This window comes from Rana temporaria, chromosome 11 (assembly GCF_905171775.1).
Source record: "Rana temporaria chromosome 11, aRanTem1.1, whole genome shotgun sequence".
In the NCBI taxonomy this organism is placed as follows: domain Eukaryota; kingdom Metazoa; phylum Chordata; class Amphibia; order Anura; family Ranidae; genus Rana; species Rana temporaria.
In genome coordinates this window covers 73,822,548-73,849,278 of record NC_053499.1, presented here as the reverse complement: position 1 = coordinate 73,849,278, position 26,731 = coordinate 73,822,548, and positions in this window count along the sequence as shown.

Below are 26,731 nucleotides of genomic sequence, written 5' to 3'. Positions count from 1 at the left end.
TGGGCTGCTGTTCCTGCACAAATGAGGACCGCCCAAAACATACATGTGAACCAGCCAGGCCCAAAATAAGCTGGAGGGGGGCCCAAAAAAAATGTTTGCCCAGGGCCCAAACCATATTAAAGACGGCCCTGGCCCCAGGGGATATGTATCAATGCTTTTTTTTTAAACGGCCGTTTTTTCAGGAGCAGTGAATTTAATAATGCTTAAAGTGAAACAATAAAAGTGAAATATTCCTTTACATTTCATACCTAGGGGGGATGTAAAGTCAGCATGTGAAATAGCGCATTTTTCCCGCACTTAGAACTGTCCCTGCACAAAATGACATTCAGAAGGAAAAAAAGGCATTTAAAATTCACTCGCGGCAATAATGAATTGTCGGCTCTTCTTTCTGAGAGGATTCATTCTTAAAAAAAAAATAGCATGGGGTTCCCCCAAATTCAATTACCAGGCCCTTCAGGTCTGGAATGGATATTAAGGGGAACCCCGCCGTAAAAAAAAAAAAAAGACGTGGGGGGGTCCCCCCAAATATCCATACCAGAGCCTTCAGGTCTGGTGTGGATTTTAAGGGGAACTCCACCCCAAATAAAAAAAAATGGCGTGGAGTCCCCCCAAAAATCCCCACTGGACCCTTATCCGAGCATTCGTTGCTTCCCTTCCAGCAATGATCTCTCCATCCAGAATACAGAGTAAATTATTTCCCCAGTATTTCTGTTCACCACCGTGTATTGACCCGGCATGCAAAGGACATCATGGTCATGCTTAGGACAGAGGGAAACATAAACCTGCTTCCACCTTCCATCCTCCCTGATCACATGTGGGTAATTTAGCCTCAGATGCAATAAGGTAGAATCCCCAGTCAGTAAGCCCACTGATGCCACCAAATATACAGACCGAGTCTGCATGTTCTGTATGATCTATGGGATCATACAGAACAACACCTTTCACAATCCAAACTAGTATAGCCCATCCAGGCATTTCGACCATCAATTTGGATTAGTGTAAGCGACGTGTTTTGGCAAAGTCTTACTGAGCGGTGATGCTAGCTCATCAGGCCACTTCCCCTCATACAGAGATTGTACAATCAGTTTAATGCTGGTCGATAATTCCGCCTGACCCTGTGTGCATGCCAGAGCCCATGACTAGAGTTGAGCGGACACCTGAATGTTCGGGTTCGGGTCCGAACCCGAACTTAAAAAAAAAGTTCGGGTTCGGGAACCCGAACCCGAACCCGAACTTCCGAACCCCATTGTAGTCAATGGGACACGGACTTTTAGAAAAAAAAATGCGCGGAGGTTCCCGCAAATTCAATAACCAGACCCTTTAGGTCTGGTATGGATATTAAGGGGAACCCCGCCGTCAATTTAAAAAAAAATGACGTGCGGTTCCCCCTAAATATCCATAACCAGACCCTTCAGGTCTTGTATGGATATTAAGGGGAACCCCGCCGTCAATTTAAAACAAAAATGACGTGCGGTCCCCCCTAAATATCCATAACCAGACCCGTTATCCGAGCACGTTGACCTGGCCGGCCGCAGAAAAGAGGGGGGGACAGAGTGCGGCCCCCCCTCTCCTGAACCACACCAAGTCACATGCCCTCAACATGGAGAGGATGTCCCCATGTTGATGGGGACAAGGGTCTCATCCCCACAACCCTTGCCCGGTGGTTGTGGGGGTATGCGGGCGGGAGGCTTATCAGAATCTGGAAGACCCCTTTAACAAAAGGGACCCCCAGATCCTGACCCCCCCCTGTGTGAAATGGTAATGGGGTACAATGTACCCTTACCATTTCACAAAGGAAGTGTAAAGTCTTGTAAAACACACACACACACCGTAGAATAAAGTCCTTTATTAATAAAAAAGAAAAAAACTCCAGCGGTGATAATCCACTCGTTCCCGGCTTCTTGCTCCAACGTTGTCCCGATCCTGCGACGGCTGCGGGTGATCTCCAGCGATGAGAAGATCCTGCGATGGCCGGGTGATCTCCGCTCCAGCGATGAAAGGATCCATCCGGAGCGCAGCATCCCCGACCTCCTCTCAGCGCTGGACACAGCCCAGCGAATGACGTGCTGGAGCTGTGACATTACTTATATAGAGGAGGCAGGGCCACCCGTCACGTGACCCCGCACCCTCTGACGTACCCTCTGCTACGTCACTGGGTAAGCCCAGGAAGAGGGAAGCCGGGCTTCCCCAGTGACGTAGCAGAGGGTACGTCAGAGGGTGCGGGGTCACGTGATGGGTGGCCCTGCCTCCTCTATATAAGTAATGTCACAGCTCCAGCCGCTCATTCGCTGGGCTATGTCCAGCGGTGAGAGGAGGTTGGGGATGCTGCGCTCCGGATGGATCTTCTCATCGCTGGAGCGGAGATCACCCGGCCGTCGCTCGATCTTCTCATCGCTGGAGATCACCCGCAAGCCGTTGCAGGATCGGGACAACGTTGGAGCAGGAAGCCGGGAACGAGTGGATTATCACCGCTGGAGTTTTTTTATTTTATTAATAAAGGACTTTATTCTACGGTGTGTGTGTGTGTTTTTTTTACAAGACTTTACACTTCCTTCGTGAAATGGTAGGGGTACAGTGTACCCCATTACCATTTCACAAAGAGGGGGGTCAGGATCTGGGGGTCCCCTTTGTTAAAGGGGTCTTCCAGATTCTGATAAGCCTCCTGCCTGCATACCCCCACAACCACCGGGCAAGGGTTGTGGGGATGAGACCCTTTGTCCCCATCAACATGGGGACATCCTCCCCATGTTGAGGGCATGTGGCCTGGTGCGGTTCAGGAGAGGGGGGGCCGCACTCTGTCCCCCCTCTTTTCTGCGGCCGGCCAGGTCAACATGCTCGGATAACGGGTCTGGTTATGGATATTTAGGGGGAACCGCACGTAATTTTTGTTTTAAATTGACGGCGGGGTTCCCCTTAATATCCATACCAGACCTGAAGGGTCTGGTTATGGATATTTAGGGGGAACGGCACGTCATTTTTTTTTTAAATTGACGGCGGGGTTCCCCTTAATATCCAAACCAGACCTAAAGGGTCTGGTAATTCAATTTGCGGGGACCTCCACGCATTTTTTTTCCCGAACTCCGATCCCGGACCCAAACTTTTTACAATTATTCGGGTTCGGGAAAAACCCAAAGTCCGTACCGAACCCGAACTTTACAGTTCGGGTTCGCTCAACCCTACCCATGACATATTTTCGCCCTGTATCACCACACTATCTACCAACCTCTCAAAGTGGTGGATAAAATCCTGAGCCACTTTACACTGGGTATTTATGTGACTTTGTTGAATGTTATTAAGGATGTCAACAATCTCTCTCTGAGCATCAAAACCAAAACCAATTACTGTCTGAAGCTATGGTTGAGAGTTTTTTCCTCAGAGGACCGATGTCCATTCCATTAACAACACCCATCCCAGCTCCTATTCCCCTAATATAGTGCTGAATACATTCCTCCTCTTTGGCATACTCTTCAGAAATACACGTCCTGCATGAACCTCATTCTGTGTATGCACCTCTCTGGGAGCAAGCCACTGGTACCATGATCGCACTTGATTCAGTGTATACTCAGCACATATAGGGTAATAGGTCTTTATCAACCACTGTGAGATGTTGAAGTGCCATGTGGTGAAGGCATACTGTACCCTGGTAGCCAGCATTAGTTCCGTTTATTTAACAGAGCATGCTCCTGTGTGTAGTCACTGGCATTACCTATGCAGGGTTTCCACCTCTTAGGTGAGACATCAACCAGGTGTATCTCCCCCATGTTCAGTTCTGGTGTCCCACCTGTCCATTAACCGAGAGCTTCTCTATAGGACTGCTAAGATTAAGACACCACCTCTACGAGGAAGTTTTCACCCCATTGATGTGTCACCTGGCACCCTCTAGTCTGGCCAACATACACCTTATTGTGCATAAGTACCAGCCTCCTAGGTACCTGCACCATATTAATTCAGTTATGTAAATTAATGTCACACATTAAAAACATTTCCTTCTTTCAATTCCTCCCTCCATAAAAAAAAACACCCTGCTAGGTACAATGATATAAAGTTAGTTATGGAAGCACACACATCTGAAATCTGCTTAGTAAACAATATCTTATTTATTTACTTGGGACTATGGGACTCGAACGTCAAAAATAAAAAGTGAACATTTTAAAGGCTAATATGCAAGTTATAGTTCTAAAAAGTGTTTGAGGACCCGGGTTCTGCCCCAGGGGACATGCATCAATGCAAAAAAATGATTTTTTTTCCCGTGTTTAGAACAGTCCCTGCACAAAATGACATTTCTAAAGAAATACAAGTCATTTAAAACTGCTTGTGGCTGTAATGTAATGTTGGGTCCCGGCAATATAGATGAAAATTATTGAGAAATATAGCATGGGCCCCCAGCCCATTACCAGGCTCTTTGGGTCTTATATGGACATTAAGGGGAACCCCACACCCAAATAAAAAAAAGAAAAGGCGTGGGGTTCCCCCCAGGCCCTATATACTCTGAACAGCAGTATACAGATGGTCCAAACAAGACAGGGACTGTAGGTTTTTTCTTGAATCTGTTTCTAATTTGGAACAGGTACATTTTTAAGTGTAGCTCCAGCCAAAAAATACATTTTTAAGCTTTTTGGATAGCATAGGGAAGGTTTATCACTCCTGTAACATTTGTTTTGCTGTCTATGCCCCTGTTCAGAAGATTTGACCTCACTTTCTGTCCCAATAACAATTGGATTTTGAAAATTTGGGGGAATTAGGGAAACACATATTGGTGATAAAGCATCAGTGGGGAGACACCCTTTTCCCATATTAACTCTTACAGGAGAGAATTTCCCTTCCTAGATTTCCTCTCACTTCCTATTGTCTCCCTCCATTTGTATATAGGAGTCGTTTGAAAGTCTGATGTTTGAAAGTAGGGGACCGCCTGTATATACTATACGGCCTGCCCTATATACTCTGCAGAAAATTGGGCCTTAGGCAGTGGTGGTTGTGGCACAACACTGTAAAACCTCACAGATACTCTTGTTGAGCACAGAAATGGGCCCTGCTGAGAAATATTAGATCAAAAATTTTAATTATGCACCCTTGTTAATCAGGGGCAGAAAAATTGGGCCTCAGGCAGTTGTGGTGGTGCCACAACACTGCAATCCCTCACAGATACTCTAGTTTAGCACAGGAACAAGCCCTGCTGCGAAATGTTACAGCAAAAATTGTAATTACACGCCCTTGTTAAACAGGGGCAGAAAAATTGGGCCTTAGCCACTGGTGGTGGTGCCCAGAAACAGAAATGTTCTTAGAAGATATCAACATGAACATTGAGGAGGAATAGGATAGTCACTCAGAATAACAGGATAGTCACTCAGCATCAGCATGGGCCATCTTAAAGAGATCTCACATTCATAGTAAAATGATTTGGTGACATCAGCATCAGGTGCATGGTAGCTGGTGATCCAAGACTAATTTTTATGAAGGTGAGTCGATCGACTGAGTCTGGGGACAGGCGCACTCTGTGATCGGTTACAAAGCCTCCAGAAGCACTGAATGTGCATTCAAATAGAACAGATAGCCATGATTAAGCACTAACCAATAGTGTGAAATGCGTAGACTGTTAATCCCTGTTTTTGCTGTGATTTGTAGTGCCAATGTTTATTTTTTTTACAAATAAAGACAACCATCAAGGTTTTTTTGGAGTGTGGCTGTCCATTTATCTTCTCTATTACTTGCCTTGCCCATTGCCAGCGCCCTTGATTTCCTGAAAAGATACTGATTGTATAAGCATACGCACCTGGAGCGGTAACTCCCTTTCCCCGTTCAGATCGAACGCTGGATGCAGGACAGGCCAGTAGCTCATTTAAATACTGTGCAAGCTCTGGCCAGTGATCCATCCTCAAGACCCAGTAAGCCAGTGGATTTTTGGTTGGAAAGGTCTCCAAGTCTGATCTTGCCCCTAGGTATTCCTGCACCATGTAAATCAGACGCTGGCGATGGTTGCTGGAAACAATCAGACTTTGGGACTGTGGACTAAAAAATTGTCTGAACACATCGGTCAGATGGCCACCTTCTCCACTGCTCCTTCTGTGACTGACTGAAGCCTCAGCAACACGTTGTCCAGGAGTACCAGGAAATTGTAACCTCCCAGACTCTGGAAACGCAAAGCACAAACCTTTCTGCTAGGCCTCATGAAGATGTTTAATCCTCTGCTCTCTCTGCGAAGGCTGGATAAGTTCCGCAACCTTACCCTTATAACGTGGATCAAGAAGGGTTGCCAGCCAGTAGTGATCCCTCTCCTTGATACCACAAATCTAAAGGGGCCTTTTGCAGTCTTTGCAAGATCAGGGAGGCCATGAAGCATAGGTTTGCTGAGGCATTCGATCCGGAGTCCTCTGGGTCAATAAGGGTGACATGATCCACAGCCACCACCTCCTCCCAGCCACGTGCAAGTCCATGGGTTTCTGGGGAATGTAAATGATCACTTGAAGATTTCTGCTGATGCTGAGTGCTAGGCTCCACCTCCATGCTGACACAATCCTCCTCCTCCTCTTCCTGTGTGAGCGTTGGGCCTGCAGGAATACTGTCTGGATAAAGGGGGCCTTGAGAGGTAAGGAAGTCCTCCTCTTCCTCCCTCATCAGTAGCCACTGACGTGGCAATAAAGCCAAGCTCCCCTGACCCTTTCCTGGTGCCATACTAGCACAGGTACTCATTGATTGCCCTCTGCTGTGTGTAAAGATGCTACAGCATTGCCAACATTGAGTTCCACCTGGTGGGCATGTCACAGTTGAGGCGGTTCTTGGACAGGTTATTTTCCTTTTGAAGGTCAGCCAGCCAAGCACTGGCATTAAATGACTGGCGGAAATGCCCACAGACTTTCCTGGCCTGCCTAAGGAGATCCTGTAAGCCTGGCTACCTGCACAAGAACCACTGCACCGCCAAATTAAGGATGTGAGCCAAACAAGGAACATGGGTCAACTGTGCCTGTCGGAGGGCGGAGAGGAGGTTGGTGCCATTGCCGCAAACCACCATTCCTGGCTGAAGCTGGCATTGCATCAACCACCTATGAGCCTGCCCCTGAAGAGCTGAAAGTATCTCTGCCTCTGTGTGGCTCCTGTTCCCTAAGCAGACCAACTTAAGCACCGCATTGCATCTTTTTGCCTGAGTGCTTCTGTAGCCCCTAGAACGCCTACGGAGCACCGCTGGTTCCGAGGACAAATCTGCACAGGAAGAGGCCATAGAGGAAGAAGAAGAGGAGGGGGTGGAGGAGAGAGGTGTGCAGAATAAACACTACCAGCATTTTGGAGGTGTGGTGGCCGAACAAGCTCCAACAATACTGCACCCTGTCCTGCATCCTTTCCAGCTGCCAGCAGGGTTACCCAGTGCACCATGAAACGTCCCTGTCCATGCCTGCTGGACCATGAGTCAGTGGTAATATGCACCTTACCACTGGCTGCCCTGTCCAACTAGGCCAAGACATTGCCTTCCAAATGTCGGTTGAGAGCCAGAATGGCCTTCCGAGAAAAAAATGGCGTTTGGGAACCTACCACTGAGGTACTGCAAATTCCACAAATTCTCAAAAGGGGGCAGAGTCTACCAGCTGAAAAGGCAGCAGTTGGAGTGCTAGCAATTTAGCCAAACTAGCATTAAGCTGCTGAGCCAAATTTCTTTTGACGGTTTAGCAACTGGTGTAGGGAAATTTGCCTGCTACAATCGGATGTTGGTGTACCGCTAGCAGATTGCCTGGAAGTGCTTGAAACACCTAATTCTACATCTTGATTCCTCTCAGTGCAGGTCTTTGAGAGGACTAAAGGTATAGTGGGGTTGGAGATCCCAGCTGATGAGGAGCAAGGAGATGTCCGCCTTGTTCTTTGGTGTGGGTCTTTTAAGCACCGTTGCCAACAGACTGCATGGCAGGTTGACATATGTCTGGTCAAGCATGTGGTGCCCAAGTGACTGGTGTTTTGGTCATGCGTGATACGCTTCCAACATATGTTGCAAACAGCAACGGTGCGATCTACTGCACACGTCTCAAAAAAGGCCCACACCAAAGAACATTTGAAAAACGTCAGCAGCACTTTGCACATGCGGAACTTGCCTCGTTGGAGATGTGCCTCCTCCTCCTCTCTTCTATCAGGCACCCACATAGAGTCAGTGACCTCATCATCCCCTCCCTCCTCGCCATTGGAGCAAACCTGGCAGTATGCTGCAGCTGGGGGAACATGGTGGCCAGTTTCTTGTTCTTCTTGGGCACCCCCTTTCTCTGGGCTCATGTTACTGCCTTCATCCTCAACCTGGGTACCATCATCGGAGCCTTCAAAATGCTGCACATCCTCCTGCAGCATGTACCCTACACTGTGGTCGAACAGTTCAGAGGACTCCTCAGGGCATAATGGTGGGGCAAGGAGTGACTGATGACATTGAGCCGATGGAAGAGGCCGCTTTGGCAGCTGCATTGGCAGACAAAGTACTCTGAGCCTGGGTGACAGAGGATGAGGAGGATGAGGACGGCTTCTGCATGTTGTGGCTCAACACGGCCAGCTGCTGAAAAAAGGCCAAACGTGCCCCACGGCCACGTGCTGAGGATGCACTGTGTCTACCACCAGCACTGTTGGCTGTAGACACAGAGCCTGCTTGCCCTCTTTTAGTGGCCTGTGAGTGTCTGTCTCTCTGTCAGAGAAGCTAGTAGACCAGACTGTGCGACTGCATAGAGGAGACCAGAAATGCATATAAGTGAAAGAAAAAGGTATTTATTAAAAAGGTGACAAACAAGTGAAAACAACCAGTGCAAAACCCACAACAAATAGTATATACAAATGCAGGGGAGATACCGTAAACGTAAACAAGCCAAGCCGAGGTCATACAACGGGGGATATCAGCAGGATGGAGGACAAAGAGCAAGACGGACAGGGAGAGCAAGGATTGATAGGCTGCGGGGCAGGGATCCAAAGGAAATCAGGATACAGACGGGACAGGTCCAGGAAGGGCCTGGGATAAGGATAGGATGATATAACACCAGCAGGGAGAAGTTCCCCTGACAGTTTCAAACTGCCAGGAGACACCTGCTGGTGAACCGCAGTACTGCGAGCCAAACAATAATAATAAATATCACCAGCGGATGGAACCTTTCCTGACACTCTCCTTGGTGGCCTTCCAGACATACTGTACAATTCGATTAGCAAAACAATGCCTGGCCAGGTAGACCATAACGCCCGGGCGCCATGATGTGGTCACCCTAAAGGTGGGTGCCACACTCGAAGAAGACCCAGAACCAATGGCGTCTGCCTCATAAATACCCCTCTCCAGCATGCACAGCAAGGTCAAACCCTCCTGATTGGCTGCTGGGAAAGAGCACCCAACACTTGACTCCACTGCTGCCTCCTGCAGCACCGGGGTTGGGAGAACACTCCAGCGCAACAGAATAGCCTAGAGCACAGCCAAGCTGAGACAGAGACCCTGTTTTGCACATAACAATTTGAATCAGAGTATAACTACACTCTGATCTCCCTCTAAATTTAGATAGCACTGGTACCTAAAGTAACCAGGCACTACATATATATATATATATATATATATATATATATATATATATATATATATATATATATATATATATATATATATATATATATATATACTTTCCCCTGCTGTACTTCTGGTATTTAAGCTCTTGTAGACCCCAGAAAAGGGAGATGGAAGACATGACTTGGGGTAAATGAGAACTGCAGTGAATACAGTACATACGAGCTGTCTGGAAATACAGCAGGAACTGTACTTCCTCCAGCATGTAAAGAAGATGATTTAGTAGATGCAGAAAAAAAGCATCTATCACAGCAGTTGACTTTAGAGGCAACAGATTCTTAGATTCTTAACTCTGGTAAGCTTATCGTGCTTTGTAATTGTGCTTTCATTTTTCTGTACTTTTATCTGTAGGTTTTGAAGTTGGTGACAGGGTCTCTTTAAGGAAAGAGTATGCGAGAATACATTTTTCCAAACCATTGTGTGATGTCATTGTGGGTTAATTGTCTTTGGGTATATAGTAACTTGCTGTGAGTGATACAGTACATCTTAAAAAAAAATACAATTTCCTTTCTATAATATTTTGACATTAGAAAAACAAATACATCTTACCAAAACTTCATTAGCACGTCAAGCTATAAGCCCACACTCTAGTCTAAAGCATAGGAAAACCAACAGAAACAAATGCTTTTCTGGATGCCTCATTGTCTGTTTTGGATGCTGTTGATGCTTCTGTCATAGAAATGTTGAAAATTTAAAAATTTCTGCTTGCAGGTGTTTTTGTTTTTCTATGTACTAATGCATAGCATTATGTAAAGTTTTGATTGCTTTGCCCTTGGATGGCAATCAGTCATCCTTAAGTAACATAGTGCCGCATCCTACAGATATGTTGAGAAGGAGGGGGAGCGAAAAATGGACTTTGTAGGCACTTTTTATATAAAAAATACAAAATTTAATTTAATAATCACATTGACAATATAAACAAAATAATAAATAAATTGATTAATAAAACATGTGTCGGATGATTAGAAACAAAGTCTGTGGGCCGTGCTGAGTGAATCGGTTGGTATAGATCACTGAAGAACTTCGGTTCGCACTGGTCCACTCTTGGTTCAATCCTTTAACCATGTATAGTGTTCCACAATTGGCTCTACTAGTTTCGCGGAGCTGGTCCGCTTCATCGGGAGCTTGGAACTGAAACATAAGAAGTAAATATATCAATAAACAAGTAACAACAGAATGCCGGAGACCTGGACCTGATAAAAAAAAAAAAAAACAGGCCTGCAGAATTCCTGTAAAAATTAACTCACCACATGGGATGATATTTTGTTCAAATGAGGAGCGTTAGAAACAGAGGCATCACCCTACGGAGAAGACCACCTCCTGACCGACCCAGCCAGGTCAGACACGAGTAAGCATCACCAATCAGCAAGCATCAAAAGGGCCACAAGGTACCGATCCACGAACAACCTAGGGGGGACCACTGGTACTGCAAATAATGATAGAGATAAAGGAAGTGATAATAGATATAATAGACACAGGCGTAACGTCCTGTGCATGATAAGGGAATGAATACTGCCCTAGACCCAGAGTTTGTGGCAACAACATCTAAATAGATTCTATTTTAAAGTATAATTAAATAATAACATTAAGTAAAACGATGCCAGGGCCAACACTACCAGAGCAGCTTCAGAGAGACTAAACTGCTATGATTATATAGGAGTTTAGAGAAAAAAAGGAAGAGAAAAAGGGAGAACATCAGGCATAATATAGGTAGGGCTAAGCAAAGCCCCAGTTAGAAATTGGGATAGTCACAGAGTATTAATATCAATGAAGATTATATGTAGATAATAATGGTAAATAAAAATAAATGAACCACTAATAGCATGGCAAGGACTCACAAAGGACAATAGAGAAACCAAACAAACAAAAAAGTACAACACGTAATTGTTACCTGGTGTAGAAAAGCTATCTAGCAGAGAAGCTTCAGTGATCTATACCAACCGATTCCCTCAGCACGGCCCACAGTCTTTGGTTCTAATCATCCGACACATGTTTTATTAATCAATTTATTTATTATTTTGTTTATATTGTCAATGTGATTATTAATTTAAATTTTGTATTTTTTATATAAAAAGTGCCTACAAAGTCCATTTTTCGCTCCCCCTCCTTCTCAACATATCTGTAGGATGCGGCACTATGTTACTTAAGGATGACTGATTGCCATCCAAGGGCAAAGCAATCAAAACTTTACATAATTGTAGGTGGAAGCACCAATTTCTGTCCACTTTGGTGGTCAGCCCTAATTACCATTTTTGCATGTTCTGTAAAATATTTAGAATTTTCGTTTCACTAACAATTTTTCTTTTTGTGTTTTTTTTGTTGTTGTTTGTGAATGGTAGATCACATGGAACTGTTTTTGCTTTTCAATTTATGCTGACTATGCGTCCGCTAGGGCCTGGCCTCTTTGGTACGGTCTTGGTCTATTCAATTTTAGAGATATCTATTCCATTGTTCTGAAGTTTTTCTCTATTACAATTTTTGAATCTGCATTAGTCTCCCCTTTCGCTTCCATCTGTTTTGGATAGAGGTTACTAAAATGGACTTTGTAGGCACAGCCTGGTCAGGGCTAATGAATGAATTTCAGACCTCCTATAATGGGTCAAACAAAGACACTGATGACTTAAAAATCTATTTCGATAAGCTTAAACAACTTTTGAAACGAAAATCCAATCTCCATTGGCACATGGAATATTTTAAATATTACATTCGTGAAAATATTAGCCCTCAAGGTCTAAGAGTCCAGCTTTTTCCTACAATTAAACACACCTCCCAGGATCTTAAAAACTCCTGGGAAGGCGTGCTAAACAAATGTAGCCAGGATTGCATGCAACTATTACTATCACAGTATTCCCTAGATACAGCGATGCTGGATCAGGAACTAGCCTTGTTACATAATAAATATATATCTATTAAGACGCATGCTAAATTTGAAGAAAAGAGTCAAGAATTAAAATTATTCCTTGATAAGACCAATAAAACCATCATTTCAAAAAAACTGGCGAAATTTGAAAGAGACAAAACAGCATATTTGGAAGGTTATGCATATAAATGGGATCAAACGCCAAGAGGACGAGGACGTGGTCCCATTTTCAAGGCCTATAATAGAGGGAGAAATACTGAGTTATCTGAGGCTGAAAGCGAATCTGACTCCTCTATTTCTTCTTTTTCACAGATTCCTCGGACACAAATGGCAAGTTCTACATACGCACCCGGAGCACGTAAGCGGGGTTTTCATGGTGGTGGGCACCCCAACACACCCAATAGTAAGAAAAAGCCAACTAATACGGGCAACTTTATTCCACATGCACCAGCACAGGGTGGCCAGATTAGAGGTGATGGGAGAACACCTAGTTTTGACCTGTCACAATATGCCTACATGGGCCCTATTGCAGCTCAGGCTCTCCAACAATTACACACCCAACCCACTCTACAAGTACCCCCTACGCTCCCGGAAATATCCCGTGGAGCAGAAGGTGGTAGTAATGGCCCAGCTGCTATCAATATACAATTAGCAAGGCCTTCTAATACAAATAGAGTAAATACACACACTCCGGAAGTCCCTTTAGGGGAGACTTCCCTGAACCAGCCATTTCCGAGGAATTAAGTGTAATCAATCTAACCCCCTATCCACTTTCCCAAGACGAACTAACTGTACTGAAACTAGGCCTTAGTTTCTGCCCCAATTCTAATCTTGACAAGTATGAAGTAATTAAAGACCTTTACCTGTTTGCACGTAAATTGACATATAAATTTATTTTTGATCCTGATAAAAATAGAGGAAAAAGAATCTGAACAAATTAAAAAATACTCTATGAAAGAATTTAGAGCACTCAGAGATCTCATTCTCCTCTTGGACGAGAATGAGACCTCTAACCCGACGCCAATAGATGGACCAACTCAAGCGTACAACAAAAAAACAAAGATTTTAAAAAAAAAGTCTGACCAATTCCCTGATTTAAACACTAACCCTCAGATAGCCGCATTTCTCATGGCAACAGTCAGAGAGATCAAGATTATGCCCTCAACATCATTACCCTCCAATCTACCTAAGCACCTCCTTAATGCTCTCAAAAACCTGCAAATACGAACGGACACAATCATTAAGTCCTCCGATAAAGGGGGCAACATTGTGTTACAGACCCATGACCAATACGAGAAAATGTGCTATGACATCTTGGATAATCGGGATTGGTATAAACCGATCACTCAAGATCTGATTAACCAATTCAAATTAGAGTTTAAAATCCTTATTTACTCAGCCTTTACAGAGGCATTGATCGACAAACAGACTTATGAGTTCCTTAACATACCTTTTCCTAGAGAACCTATTTTCTATTCCATTCCTAAGATCCACAAAAATAGACAAAATCCGCCAGGACGCCCAATCATCTCAGGCATCGGCTCTATTACAGAGAATACAAGCCGTTTTGTCGATTTTTTCCTCATGCCACATGTCATTAGTTTACCTTCCTATGTAAAGGATACAATTGACCTTTTAAGGAAATTAGATGGACTTACCATTCCTCAAGACGCCTTATTTGTTACAATTGATGTGGAGGCGCTGTACTCCAGCATTCCACATGATAAAGGCCTAAAAACAGTAGAATCATTCCTAATGGAAACTGATCACAGGGAATGGAACTTCCAGCGACTTATCATTTCCTTTTTATTCTTCATATTGAAACATAACTATTTTTCATTTCACGGCTCCCACTACCTCCAGGTACAAGGAGTGGCCATGGGCACATGTTGTGCACCGGCCTATGCCAACTTGTACCTGGGGGGGTGGGAGCGTGAGATTTTTGCTACTGAGTCGTATCATCAATATCTGTGCCGGCTAGCCTGCTGGTATAGATATATTGATGATGTTTTTGTCATCTGGACAGGCACGCCACAGCTCTTGGAAGAATTTTTGAATGTATTAAATATCAACCACTTTAATTTAAAGTTTACATACAATTGGGACTTAAATGTCATATCCTTTTTAGACGTGCTGATCTTTAGGGATTGTAATGATAACGTTAGTACAAAACTATTTAGAAAAGACACCGCAGGAAATACTCTTCTGCACGCGGACAGCGCGCACCCTAAAACATTAGTGCACAGTATCCCCTATGCACAATATCTCCGACTACGCAGGAACTGCACTTTTGATTTAGACTTTAAAAACCAAGCAAGAGAATTGCGTAACCGCTTATTCCAACGTGGCTACAGTAAAACCCTTTTAAGGAAAGCCTATAACCAAGCCCTCCAAAAAAACAGAACGCCCCTATTAAATTCACAATGTAAAAAAGACGACCAGCTACAAACAACTAAATTTATTACAAAATTTGCTACCCAGCGTGGAACCTTGCGCAATTGTCTAGAGCGACATTGGCATATTCTTTCTGAAGACCCAGTATTGGGCAAATATGTCAGGGATAGACCTGAAATCGTTTTTCGCAGGTGTCCATCTCTGGGAAGTAAACTCACTGCCAGTGAGTACAAACCCAAACAGACAATGGTTGGCATAGTTAGAGGCCTCACCAAATGCGGGCAATGTTCCTACTGCCCTTGGATACTTGAAGGCACCAAATTTAAGTTACCCAATGGTGAAATTTTTAAACCCCCGTTTCAAGCCTCATGTACTACTAGGGGAGTTGTTTATTTGATGTTATGCAATTGCGGAGCATTTTATGTCGGTAAGACAATTAGAGAATTTAAAAGACGTATGTACGATCATATATATTATTCGCAATTTGCCAAAATGATAACTCCTGTGAGTAGACACCTAGGTCTATATCATAAATTTGATGTATCTCAGGTAAAATTTATAGTCCTAGACGTAATACCCGAGGACCCCAGAGGGGGCAACTGGGATCAACGCATACTTCAGAAGGAAACGTTCTGGATAGAACGACTGGGGGCGACAATTCCCCCAGGCATTAATGAAATGCATTCCTATAAGTGTTTTCTGTAAACTTAGGCCTAATGCCGTAAGGACTTTTTGGGAGGCTTTATTGGTAGTAAGCACAATCTAAGGCTTAGAGATGTTTTGAAATCTAACTATAAGTGCCACATCTCACCACTTTTCATGTAAATACAGGGTATGTTTAATTCTTGTTTTTTCCTCTTTTTTTCTTGTTTTTTTCTGTTTGGATGCAGTGAATTTAGATATATTAATGTATTTAAACATTACTGTCATCTATTTATAAAATGTGTTGACGCTAGGCATGGTTGTTCTCTGCGAGACGTCATTGTCAGCATTTTTTGGTTTCACTTAAGGTTCCTACAGTATCTGCTAATGCACACACATACAAGCAGGGCTGGACTGGGACAAAAATTTGGCCCTGGACTTCATCCAGACCGGCCCACTTTAATTCAATAAAATGCTGCCCCCGCCCCCACCACCACCCCGAAAAATCACACCCACCAAAAGGCCCCTACATCCATTATTGTATATCATGAGAGGGTGAGAGAGAGGGGAATGAGAGAGAGAGGGAGGGTTGAGGGAAAGGGGGTGAGAGAGGGGGGTTAGTGTAAGAAAAAGAGAGTGAGTGTAAAAGAGAGGGGGTGAGTGTAGGACCCCTTTTTACACTGATGTGTTTTTTAGGCACTTTTGGGCTAAAAATAGTGCCTGTAAAGCGACTGAAAAATGCTTCCGCTGCAGTCCCAGTGTGAAAGCCTGAGTGCTTGCACACTGGGGTGCTGCCAGGGCAGTAGAAAAAGTCCTCCAAGCAGCATCTCTGTTTTAAAAAACGGCCCACTGAGCCATCGGCCCACCGGGAAACTCCCTGTAGTCCCTATGGCCAGTCCATCCCTGCATACAAGTATACATTGTTTATGGATAGGATGTCATATTATTGTATGCCGCCGTCAGACCAATATTTTCTGTGGTCTTGTATATCATAATGGTTAACGCCATAAAACTATTTTGTCTTTATTGTTTCGATCCAATATCATATTTATGTTGAGGATTAAAATTCCCCTTCTCTTCAGAACATGCTTGTTTTTACACCAATATTTACCTATGTTCCTCTGGGTAGTGTCGTTACAGTGGCTAACCTCAAGGGGGAGCACCACTCATCTATCAACTCAGTAGCATCATATGGGTTCAAGACTTGGTCCCCAACCTAGTGGCCACCCAAGCCACTACACGGAGCTACCTTCCGTCCTCAATCGAGGACTAGAGGGTAGCCCTCATTTTGTAGTGGCACCCTTACGGACCGCTCTCTCTCCATCGAGCGGCCCAGGGTCTGATCCGCCCTTCAGCGCTCTGGGGGAATTCCTACAACTCCCAGAAGCGCTAGCGCCGGCCGGCGCATGCGCGGTAAACCCCTTCTTTGTGGCCGGTGCGCATGATGTCAGACGCTTCTGACGTTCAGCGCACGGGGGACCTATATTAAGCCAGGAAGCACACACCTCATTCAGTGTGGAGCGAGCCACACCATACATCACCGCTGCGGTCCGGCCCTACAAGAATCTATCTGCATTACCTAAAGTTCGGTAAGTGTTCTATATGCATCACAAACTCTGGCTTTATACCTAGTTCCACCAGCAACCTTCTAGCTATGCCCTAATTATGGCTGTTTATGTTTAGACTGGCCCAAGCAGCGCTGCAGCCTCAATGTGCCACACATCTTTTAGCAGCTTCTCTGCTAGATAGCTTTTCTACACCAGGTAACAATTACTTGTTGTACTTTTTTGTTTGTTTGGTTTCTCTATTGTCCTTTGTGAGTCCTTGCCATGCTATTAGTGGTTCATTTATTTTAATTTACCATTATTATCTATCAATTTATGTTAGCCAATGAGATATAGGACTGGGTTCCCAATCATATATGGCTACATATAATCTTCATTGATATTAATACTCTGTGACTATCCCAATTTCTAACTGGGGCTTTGCTTAGCCCTACCTATATTATGCCTGATGTTCTCCCTTTTTCTCTTCCTTTTTTTCTCTAAACTCCTATATAATCTTAGCCGTTTAGTCTCTCTGAAGCCGCTCTGGTAGTGTTGGCCCTGGCATCGTTTTACTTAATGTTATTATTTAATTATACTTTAAAATAGAATCTATTTAGATGTTGTTGCCACAAACTCTGGGTCTAGGGCAGTATTCATTCCCTTATCATGCACAGGACGTTACGCCTGTGTCTATTATATCTATTATCACTTCCTTTATCTCTATCATTATTTGCAGTACCAGTGGTCCCCCCTAGGTTGTTCGTGGATCGGTACCTTGTGGCCCTTTTGATGCTTGCTGATTGGTGATGCTTACTCGTGTCTGACCCGGCTGGGTCGGTCAGGAGGTGGTCTTCTCCGTAGGGTGATGCCTCTGTTTCTAACACTCCTCATTTGAACAAAATATCATCCCATGTGGTGAGTTAATTTTTACAGGAATTCTGCAGGCCTGGTTTGGTTTTTTTTTCTCAGGTCCAGGTCTCCGGCATTCTGTTGTTACTTGTTTATTGATATATTTACTTCTTATGTTTCAGTTCCAAGCTCCCGATGAAGCGGACCAGCTCCGCAAAACTAGTAGAGCCAATTGTGGAACACTATACATGATTAAAGGATTGAACCAAGAGTGGACCAGTGCGAACCGAAGTTCTTCAGTGATCTATACCAACCGATTCACTCAGCACGGCCCACAGTCTTTGGTTCTAATCATCCGACACATGTTTTATTAATCAATTTATTTATTATTTTGTTTATATTGTCAATGTGATTATTAAATTAAATTTTGTATTTTTTATATAAAAAGTGCCTACAAAGTCCATTTTTCGCTCCCCCTCCTTCTCAACAATGCATAGCATTAGCCTAAAGTAGATAGGGATGAGTTCTATAAAATCTAATTTAACCATTTACTTTGTTTGTAAGTACACTGAGACTATTTTAGCCCAAGAGCAAGCAACTATTGATGTGTAATGGACTGTTATAAGTTGCAGTTACAGGAAGCATGCAACCATACATTAAATGTGTTAGTCGTTCAGTTGGATGAGAGCGTCCAGACCAAAAGCATCAACAATCTCTTATACTACAGTGTCTGTCATTAGTTTGATAAAAATCATGGTCAACTCATAAAATATTTTGTGTGTCAGAAAATGGAATAAACATTATTCAAAGATGTTCTAATTAAAGATTAAGGTCTCATATAGGCATATAGAATAACATGATAACATGTAGTACAAAAGTCATTCACATATTAAAATCTGCAGTATTTGAATACTCCACACCACACCATATATCAGACAATTAAGATCAGAAATATATAAAAGACTTTAAATAAGAGACATTGGGATTGATTTATTAAAACTGGAGAATCTGGTGCAAAACTGCATAGAAACCAATGAGCTTACAGTTTTTTTTTTGTCAAAGCTTTATTGAACAAGCTGACATTTGAAGCTGATTAGCTACCATGCACACCTGCAATAGATTTTGTACTAGCAAGTTTTAGTAAATCAAACCTATTGTTTTTACATAAATTATTTATTAATTTCATTGATGCATGAGAGTACTGTACATTATCTGATATATATACACTGAGTAAAATTATAAACGCAACACTTTTGTGTTTGCCCCCATTTATCATGAGCTGAACGCAAAGATCTATGACTTTGTCTATGTACACAAAAGGTCTATTTCTCTCAATCATTGTTTACAAATCTGTCTAAATCCATATTAGTGAGCACTATTTCTTTAGTCCATATACCTCACAGATGTGGCATATCAAGATCATGATTAGACAGCATGATAATAGCACAGTGTGCCTTAGGCTGACCACAACAAAAGGGCACTCTAAAATGTGAAGTTTTAACACACAGCACTATGCCATAGATGTCACATGTTTTGAGGGAGCATGCAATTGGCATGCTCACTGCAGGAATGTCCACCAGAGCTGTTGCTCTTAAATTGAATGTTAATTTCTCTATAATAATCTCCAAATCTCCAAAGGTGTTTCAGAGAATTTAGCAGTAGAGAATTTAGCAGTACATCCAACTGGCCTCACAACTGCAGACCACTTGTAACCACACCAGCCCAGGACGTTCACATCCAGCATCTTCACCTTCAAGATCATCTAAGACCACCCCCCTGGACAGCTGCTGCAACAATCTCACAAACACAGATTTAGACAGATTTGTGAACAATATTTGAGAGAAATTGGCCTTTGTGTATAGATTATTAGCTAGATTCAGGATGGCGAGCGCATAGTTGCGGCGGCGTAGCGTATGGCATTTACACTACGCCGCCGTAATTTAGCAAGGCAAGTACATGATTCACAAAGTACTTGCCTGCTAAGTTACAGTGGCGTAGCGTAAATCGGGCGGGCGTAAGGGCGGCTAATTCAAATTCGGTTGAGGGGGCGTGTTTTATGTTAATGGGGCTTGACCTGACGGGTTTGACGTATTTTACGAACGGCGCATGCGCCGTCCGCCTACAGTAGGTGTTTGTGATATTGTGCTTTTAGCACGACAGCGTCGCGCTGATACTCGGCGACAGGGTGCCGAGATCTCGCCAACATCTCACACTCACTGGAATAGTGACAGCACATCCCAGCAAGCGCGTCATAGAAGCGACGGGAGATCCGACTTGGATTCCCGCCAATTCTACACGTGTGCGGCGTTTGTTATGAATCCTGAGGGGGAAGTCCCCGCCGGATTTTAAATAAAAATCCGGCATGGGTCCCCCCTCAGGAGCATACCGGGCCCTTAGGTCTGTTATGGGTTGTAAGGAGAGCCCCCCTACGCCGAAAAAAACGGCGTAGGGGGTCCCCCTACAATCCATACCAGACCCGTATCCAAAGCACGCTACCCGGCCAGCCAGGAAGGGAGTGGGGACGAGCGAGCGCCCCCCCCCCCCTCCTGAGCCGTACCAGGCTGCATGCCCTCAACATGGGGGGGTTGGGTGCTCTGGGGCAGGGGGGCGCACTGCGGCCCCCCCCACCTCAGAGCACCCTGTCCCCATGTTGATGAGGACAGGGCCCCTTCCCGACAACCCTGGCCGTTGGTTGTCGGGGTATGCGGGCGGGAGGCTTATCGGAATCTGGGAGCCCCCTTTAATAAGGGGGCCCCCAGATACCGGCCCCCCACCCTAAGTGAATGAGTATGGGGTACATCGTACCCCTACCCATTCACCTGCAAGAAAAGTGGTAAAAACACAAATAAACCACACAGTGTATTAAAATATTTTATTTTACTGCTCCGGAGGCCGCCCCCTGTCTTCTTTATTAGCTCTTTTACCAGGGGGGGCTTCTTCTTTGACGTCTTCGGGTGGGTGGGGGCCGCCGTCTGGTTCTCTTCCACCGCCGGGGGGGGGGTGGCTTTTAAAAAAGCCCCCACCCCCCCGGCGGGTTTCCTCCGGCGTCTTCGGCGGGGCTCTTCTTCTTCCGCTATCCCGACGGGTCTTCTCAACTCTCCTGGGTTCTCCTTCTGTCTTCGCCGCTCTCCGTTGTTGACTCGGCGCACCCCGGTTCTTCGTCTCGCTGTCCGGTGTCTTCTTCCGTGATGTACGTCTTCTCCTTCCGTGCTGTGATGAGTTCTTCTTCCGTGCTGTGACGTCATGTTCTTCACTTCTCTCCTTCTCCCGATGTACCCCATACTCATTCACTTAGGGTGGGGGGCCGGTATCTGGGGGCCCCCTTATTAAAGGGGGCTCCCAGATTCCGATAAGCCTCCCGCCCGCATACCCCGACAACCAACGGCCAGGGTTGTCGGGAAGGGGCCCTGTCCTCATCAACATGGGGACAGGGTGCTCTGAGGTGGGGGAGGCCGCAGTGCGCCCCCCTGCCCCAGAGCACCCAACCCCCCCATGTTGAGGGCATGCAGCCTGGTACGGCTCAGGGGGGGGGGGGCGCTCGCTCGTCCCCACTCCCTTCCTGGCTGGCCGGGTAGCGTGCTTTGGATACGGGTCTGGTATGGATTGTAGGGGGACCCCCTACGCCGTTTTTTTCGGCGTAGGGGGGCTCTCCTTACAACCCATAACAGACCTAAGGGCCCGGTATGCTCCTGAGGGGGGACCCATGCCGGATTTTTATTTAAAATCCGGCGGGGACTTCCCCCTCAGGATTCATAACAAACGCCGCACACGTGTAGAATTGGCGGGAATCCAAGTCGGATCTCCCGTCGCTTCTATGACGGCTCTGTATCCATCGCGGCAAGCCAGCTCGGCGCTGGCTCCCGCGATGGGGCTCGTAGGTGCTCAATCTCGCTGAGAAAGAGAGCGAGATTGACACAAAATCGGGTTCACCTACTGTACATATCCCAGTGTACAGTGCGGCTAAGTACGCCGCACGGTCCTATTGATTTCGACATGGACGTAAATGACGTAAAACCCTATTCACGGACGACTTACGCAAACAACATAAAATTTTCAAATTTCGACGCGGGAACGGCGGCCATACTTAACATTACTATTCCAGCTATTTGATGGAATAACTTTAGGCCTGCTAATGCATTACGTAAACGGCGTATCTGTACTGCGTCGGCCGGGCGTACGTTCGTGAATAGGCGTATCTAGTGATTTACATATTCTACGCCGACCGCAATGGAAGCGCCACCTATATATGTATACAAGCAAGGGAAGAGGCGCCTCTGGGTGCAATACTTTAACACAATTTTTATTTTTAAAAAGCATAGATTAAAAAACACTCACATTTTTGTGGTGAAATGCAGGCATGTAACAAGATTTCCCAAAGGGGAGAGGTGGAGGTCATCCGGTCATCCGGTGAGCTTGAAAAAGGAGTGCAGCAGCCGTGTCATTCGCTGCCTAACCACTCAGAAACGCGTCGCTTGCCCGGTGACGTCATCATCCATCGCCCGCCGGTCCATCCGCGCCTCGAGTGCCTGTCGAGATCCATCCACCGCAGCCTCCCCTCACCACCAGCGGTAGGGAGATCCTGATCTCCTCTCACTCCACAGTGCCACAGCATAGACCAGATGAGAAACGACGCACCGGATGACATCCACCTCTCCCCTTTGGGAAATCTTGTTACATGCCTGCATTTCACCACAAAATTGTGAGTGGTTTTAATCTATGCTTTTTAAAAATATAAATTGTGTTAAAGTATTGCACCCAGAGGCGCCTCTTCCCTTGCTTGTCCTTCCAGATTTGGAACATGGTTTCTGTTCCCCACTGATGGCAGCCCTGAGAGCATACTCCCATCAATACTTACCACATCCCAGACCTTCACAATCGATATCACTATACCAACAGCTTGAACTCTTTTGTCTTCTGACACTTGCTCCATGCTTTATATGCTGTTTATGCTGCTTTGATATTTACTACACTGGCTTTTTTGCACAAAATGTACTTGTTGTAATATATATATATATATATATATATATATATATATATATATATATATATATATATATATATATATATATATATATATATATATATATATATATATATATATATACAGAGAGAGAGAGTGTGATTTTGGTGGTTTTAAACACTGAAGATTTTAATATTGGATGTATTTTTACATAGCTGCTATATGCACCATATAACCTGTAACTGTTGTATTTATTTGGTGAGATGAGTGAGATATAATGCTTCAGATATTGTATCACAATATTGTATATAAACGTTGCTTTAAAGTAAACCTGTTTTCCTCCCATCCTGTGCTAAGCACACTCAGGTGCCTATATTTTTTTTAGCTCTGCTCCTCTTGCATTCTGATCCCTGCTGCCAAAATATAAACCATAAATACAAACAGAAAACCAATATTGTTGGAATTTGCACAACACGTGCCATGCCTCCAGTCCCATGTGACAACCCTGGTGCCTGGTGATTTAATTCAATTTCAGCACCAGTGCCTTCTAATTTCACATTACAAAGTTGCAAAGCAAAATTAGAAAATGTATGAGTAATTTAATGTTGCTCTTACTAAGAGGGGATCTTAAAAAAAAACCCTCTGTGCACTGATTTTATTATTTAGATTTAAAACAATGGCCATGGACATAAGCAAGCAAATGCCATTCATTAATTCAAGCTAATGTAAAATGACTAAATGATGTGTAATCATCATGTCTTTATTTTGTCCTCTCTGTGCTTTATTATTGACCTTTGTGTACATCATGGGCTGTTGATAGAATATCCCTGATATAGAGTTTTATCAATGAAAATTCCATCAGTGGCAGTGCTATGTTTGTGTTCACTGAGAGCCCTGGGTCCTGTACTGACATTTGAGTATTGGGAAGCCTAGTTCCTGATCACCTGAGCAATGTGATAGCCTCTAATTGGCTATCACAGTGATCAGTGGCAGTATCGTAGACAATGAGGTTCAACTGAGGCGTTGGTTATTGCTAATTGCTCGCTTGTCAGCATTTTGACTAAGTTCAGGTATAGTATCTGTTCTTATCAGTTGCCAGAGGAGGCGCTGTAGTTACTCCCAAGTGTGGGGAGGGCACAGAAAAATCCAATGGCGTAATTGCACCTGGAAGGACGGTCTTGGCAGTGTCAGCGTCTGGACGCCCTTAGTCGACGTCAGCGGGGCCAAGTCCGAGCCGACCAGAAGGGTGCTCCTGGTGAGGATGGGTGGCTGCACTGGGTCTGGTCTTAGTCCGGCCTGGATGGACCATAGTGTAAAGTACCCTGTTCCCTGTCAGGAGCCTAACGCCCTGGGGGATTCAGGGCAGGGCCCTCTGATTTTAGAGGGCTGGTGTACCCACTGCACATTTTGGTGTCACTCCTTTATGTTGTGCAATTTTTTTGGCACCGGGTGAAGTTTTTTGAGTGTGTTTCACACGCCATGGGCTTTCAATAGAGTGATCAGTCACTGTACAACTTCCCCTAGTGTTGTTATTTTCCTCTTGAATAGAGAAAAGATATATTTTATCCTTTTCTCCTCTGCTAGAGAAGAAAAATAGATTGTCCAACTTTTTTCGCTTAATATTCGCAAGTCGAAATTTATTAGGTTACTAAAGTCACGCTAATTCTCATACGTCATAAAAAAAATTTGGAAGTGATGTCATGTGTTGTAATGTATTTGCACTGTATTTTTGAACGACAACTGTTCTGACTAAATGAAAATCGTATGATCTGGTAACATACGAGAAAAACTTTCATGCTTGTCAGATCAAATAATATCAGATGAATTGTTGTGATTGGCTCTCGAAAGCTCTGTACTAACAATCATACGATCGCATTGAAAACGGTATTTTTCATCCGATTTTCAGGCCATTAGATATGTGGTAAAATACCGCTCAGCATTTAAAAAAATTGAATGTTTGCCATTCACAAAAAAATGCTACTAAAACACTGTGGTATTTGCCCATGTTTTGCAATATTTTCTGCATGAAAAAAAGCACATGGTAAGCTTTTCAACAGCCTCATTTGTCTTAGAAAATTTACTTTTCATGTTTGACTTGTGACATATTTTGTATCCTTTTTTTTTTTTAACTCAATTTTTGTTGTAAAATTTTACAAATTGAATAGGGTACAGAGCAAACAGCAGGCCTGCAGATAGTTAATCTCCTCAGCGTGGTGATCATGAGCATCCGCCATTTTGTTATAGGCTGCAGTGTGCTCAGTGAGCTGTTTCTCAATGTCATCAGTGTGGTCCTCAATTTGATCAATTCTGGAGTGCAACATGGAAATAGAGGACCTTAATTCATTACGCATGTCATGCTGCAGTGACAGCAGCATAACTTTAAGTGTGTGTTTTGATGCTGGCTGGTCAGAGGCAGGCAGTGTGGCTAGGGAGTCAGAACGAGGTAATGCAGGGCCTGCAGTTGCTGGGGGTTCAGAGTGCTTCTTTTTAAGCAGGGGAGCTTTGCTGGGAGAGAGGGCTGGTGAGTGAGCGGCTCTCTTACCTCTATCAGAGGGTAAAGACTGAGAGGATTCTGCCTATAACTGACCTGAGATATGTCCTGGTCAGGATGGTCAGTTGTCACAAACTACTGGTGAACAGGAGTGAACCACAACTGTGGTTAGCAGGGATTTCAATGCACGTCTCTATGTGAGATTTCAGTACTAGGCTCCAGGCATCACTCCAATCGGACAACAGGAGTTTGGGGGATCATTACATCATCTCTCTCACATGTATGAATGTGTTGAGCTTCTAAGGGCGGAGGTATTACAACATGTGTCCAACCCCTAGCATTAAAAGATTCCAATGCACGTGAAGATTCCAATGCACTTCTGTATGCCAGTGATTATCAGTATCGGACGACAGGCATCACTTCAATCAGAGAACAGGAGTTTGGGGGTTCTCTACATCATATCACTGTAACATAAATAATGCATTAGGCCACTAAGGGAGCAGGTATAAAATACCTCAACCCTTAGCATAGAAAAGATAAGGAGAACATGTTCAATAATTTAGGGCATGGGCCCATAAACAAGTAACAACTTATGTCAAGCGCGTAGTAATTAAGCAAGGTGTAGGCAACTGGTAGTTGCGTAATAGAGGCAAATATAGCTCAGGTAATTTGAGAGTGTATGTTCCTTTAAGATATTCCACAACAAGTAGCCGAGAACACAACAGACAGTCTCAAGCAGTATGCTAGTACTTAATAAGCCAGAGTTCAATACAGCAACTGATTAGAAGCAATATATGTAGTAGTTGATTCTAAAGGCACTACAAGTGAAACAATGGCTACTTATCCGTTTGCAGAGGATGAGTCTTGTTGTAGTTTAGCAGCAATGGAGTTCCGTAGTGTAGGGATTCAAGAAGGAAGGTATCTTTAGGGTGTCCCCAGCAATGCCGGTACGAATGGCAGCGTGGATCCAGTTAGGTGATCAGCATAATTGTAGCAGGGATCCAGCATGGCATGCTCTTCAGCTTAGGGACAGATAGTACCTGTAGCTTGGTAGCTAAGCCGGCTACGGCCGACAATAATAGTTCTGTTTATAGGCCCACGACAGGTGTAGTGCATAAGCACTAATAGGAGACAGGTGTATGGAGAAACAGCCATAATTCACGGCGCACTTCCGGGTTCCAAGCTGGAACGCACGCGGCGCCGGGCGATGACGTCATCGCGAGGTCGCCTATGCAGTCCAGCATGGAACGCAATATGGCGCGACGGCCCCTGTTTCATCAGTATGCCAATAAGGGGTCAAAAACATGCATGTAGTAGAACATCTATTAACCATGCCATGAAACATATTATTCTGCCAGTAACTAAAAATCTTTAGACATTTCTACCACACACCCTAGAAATACTCTGAGACTTCTGTATTCTTTTAATTATG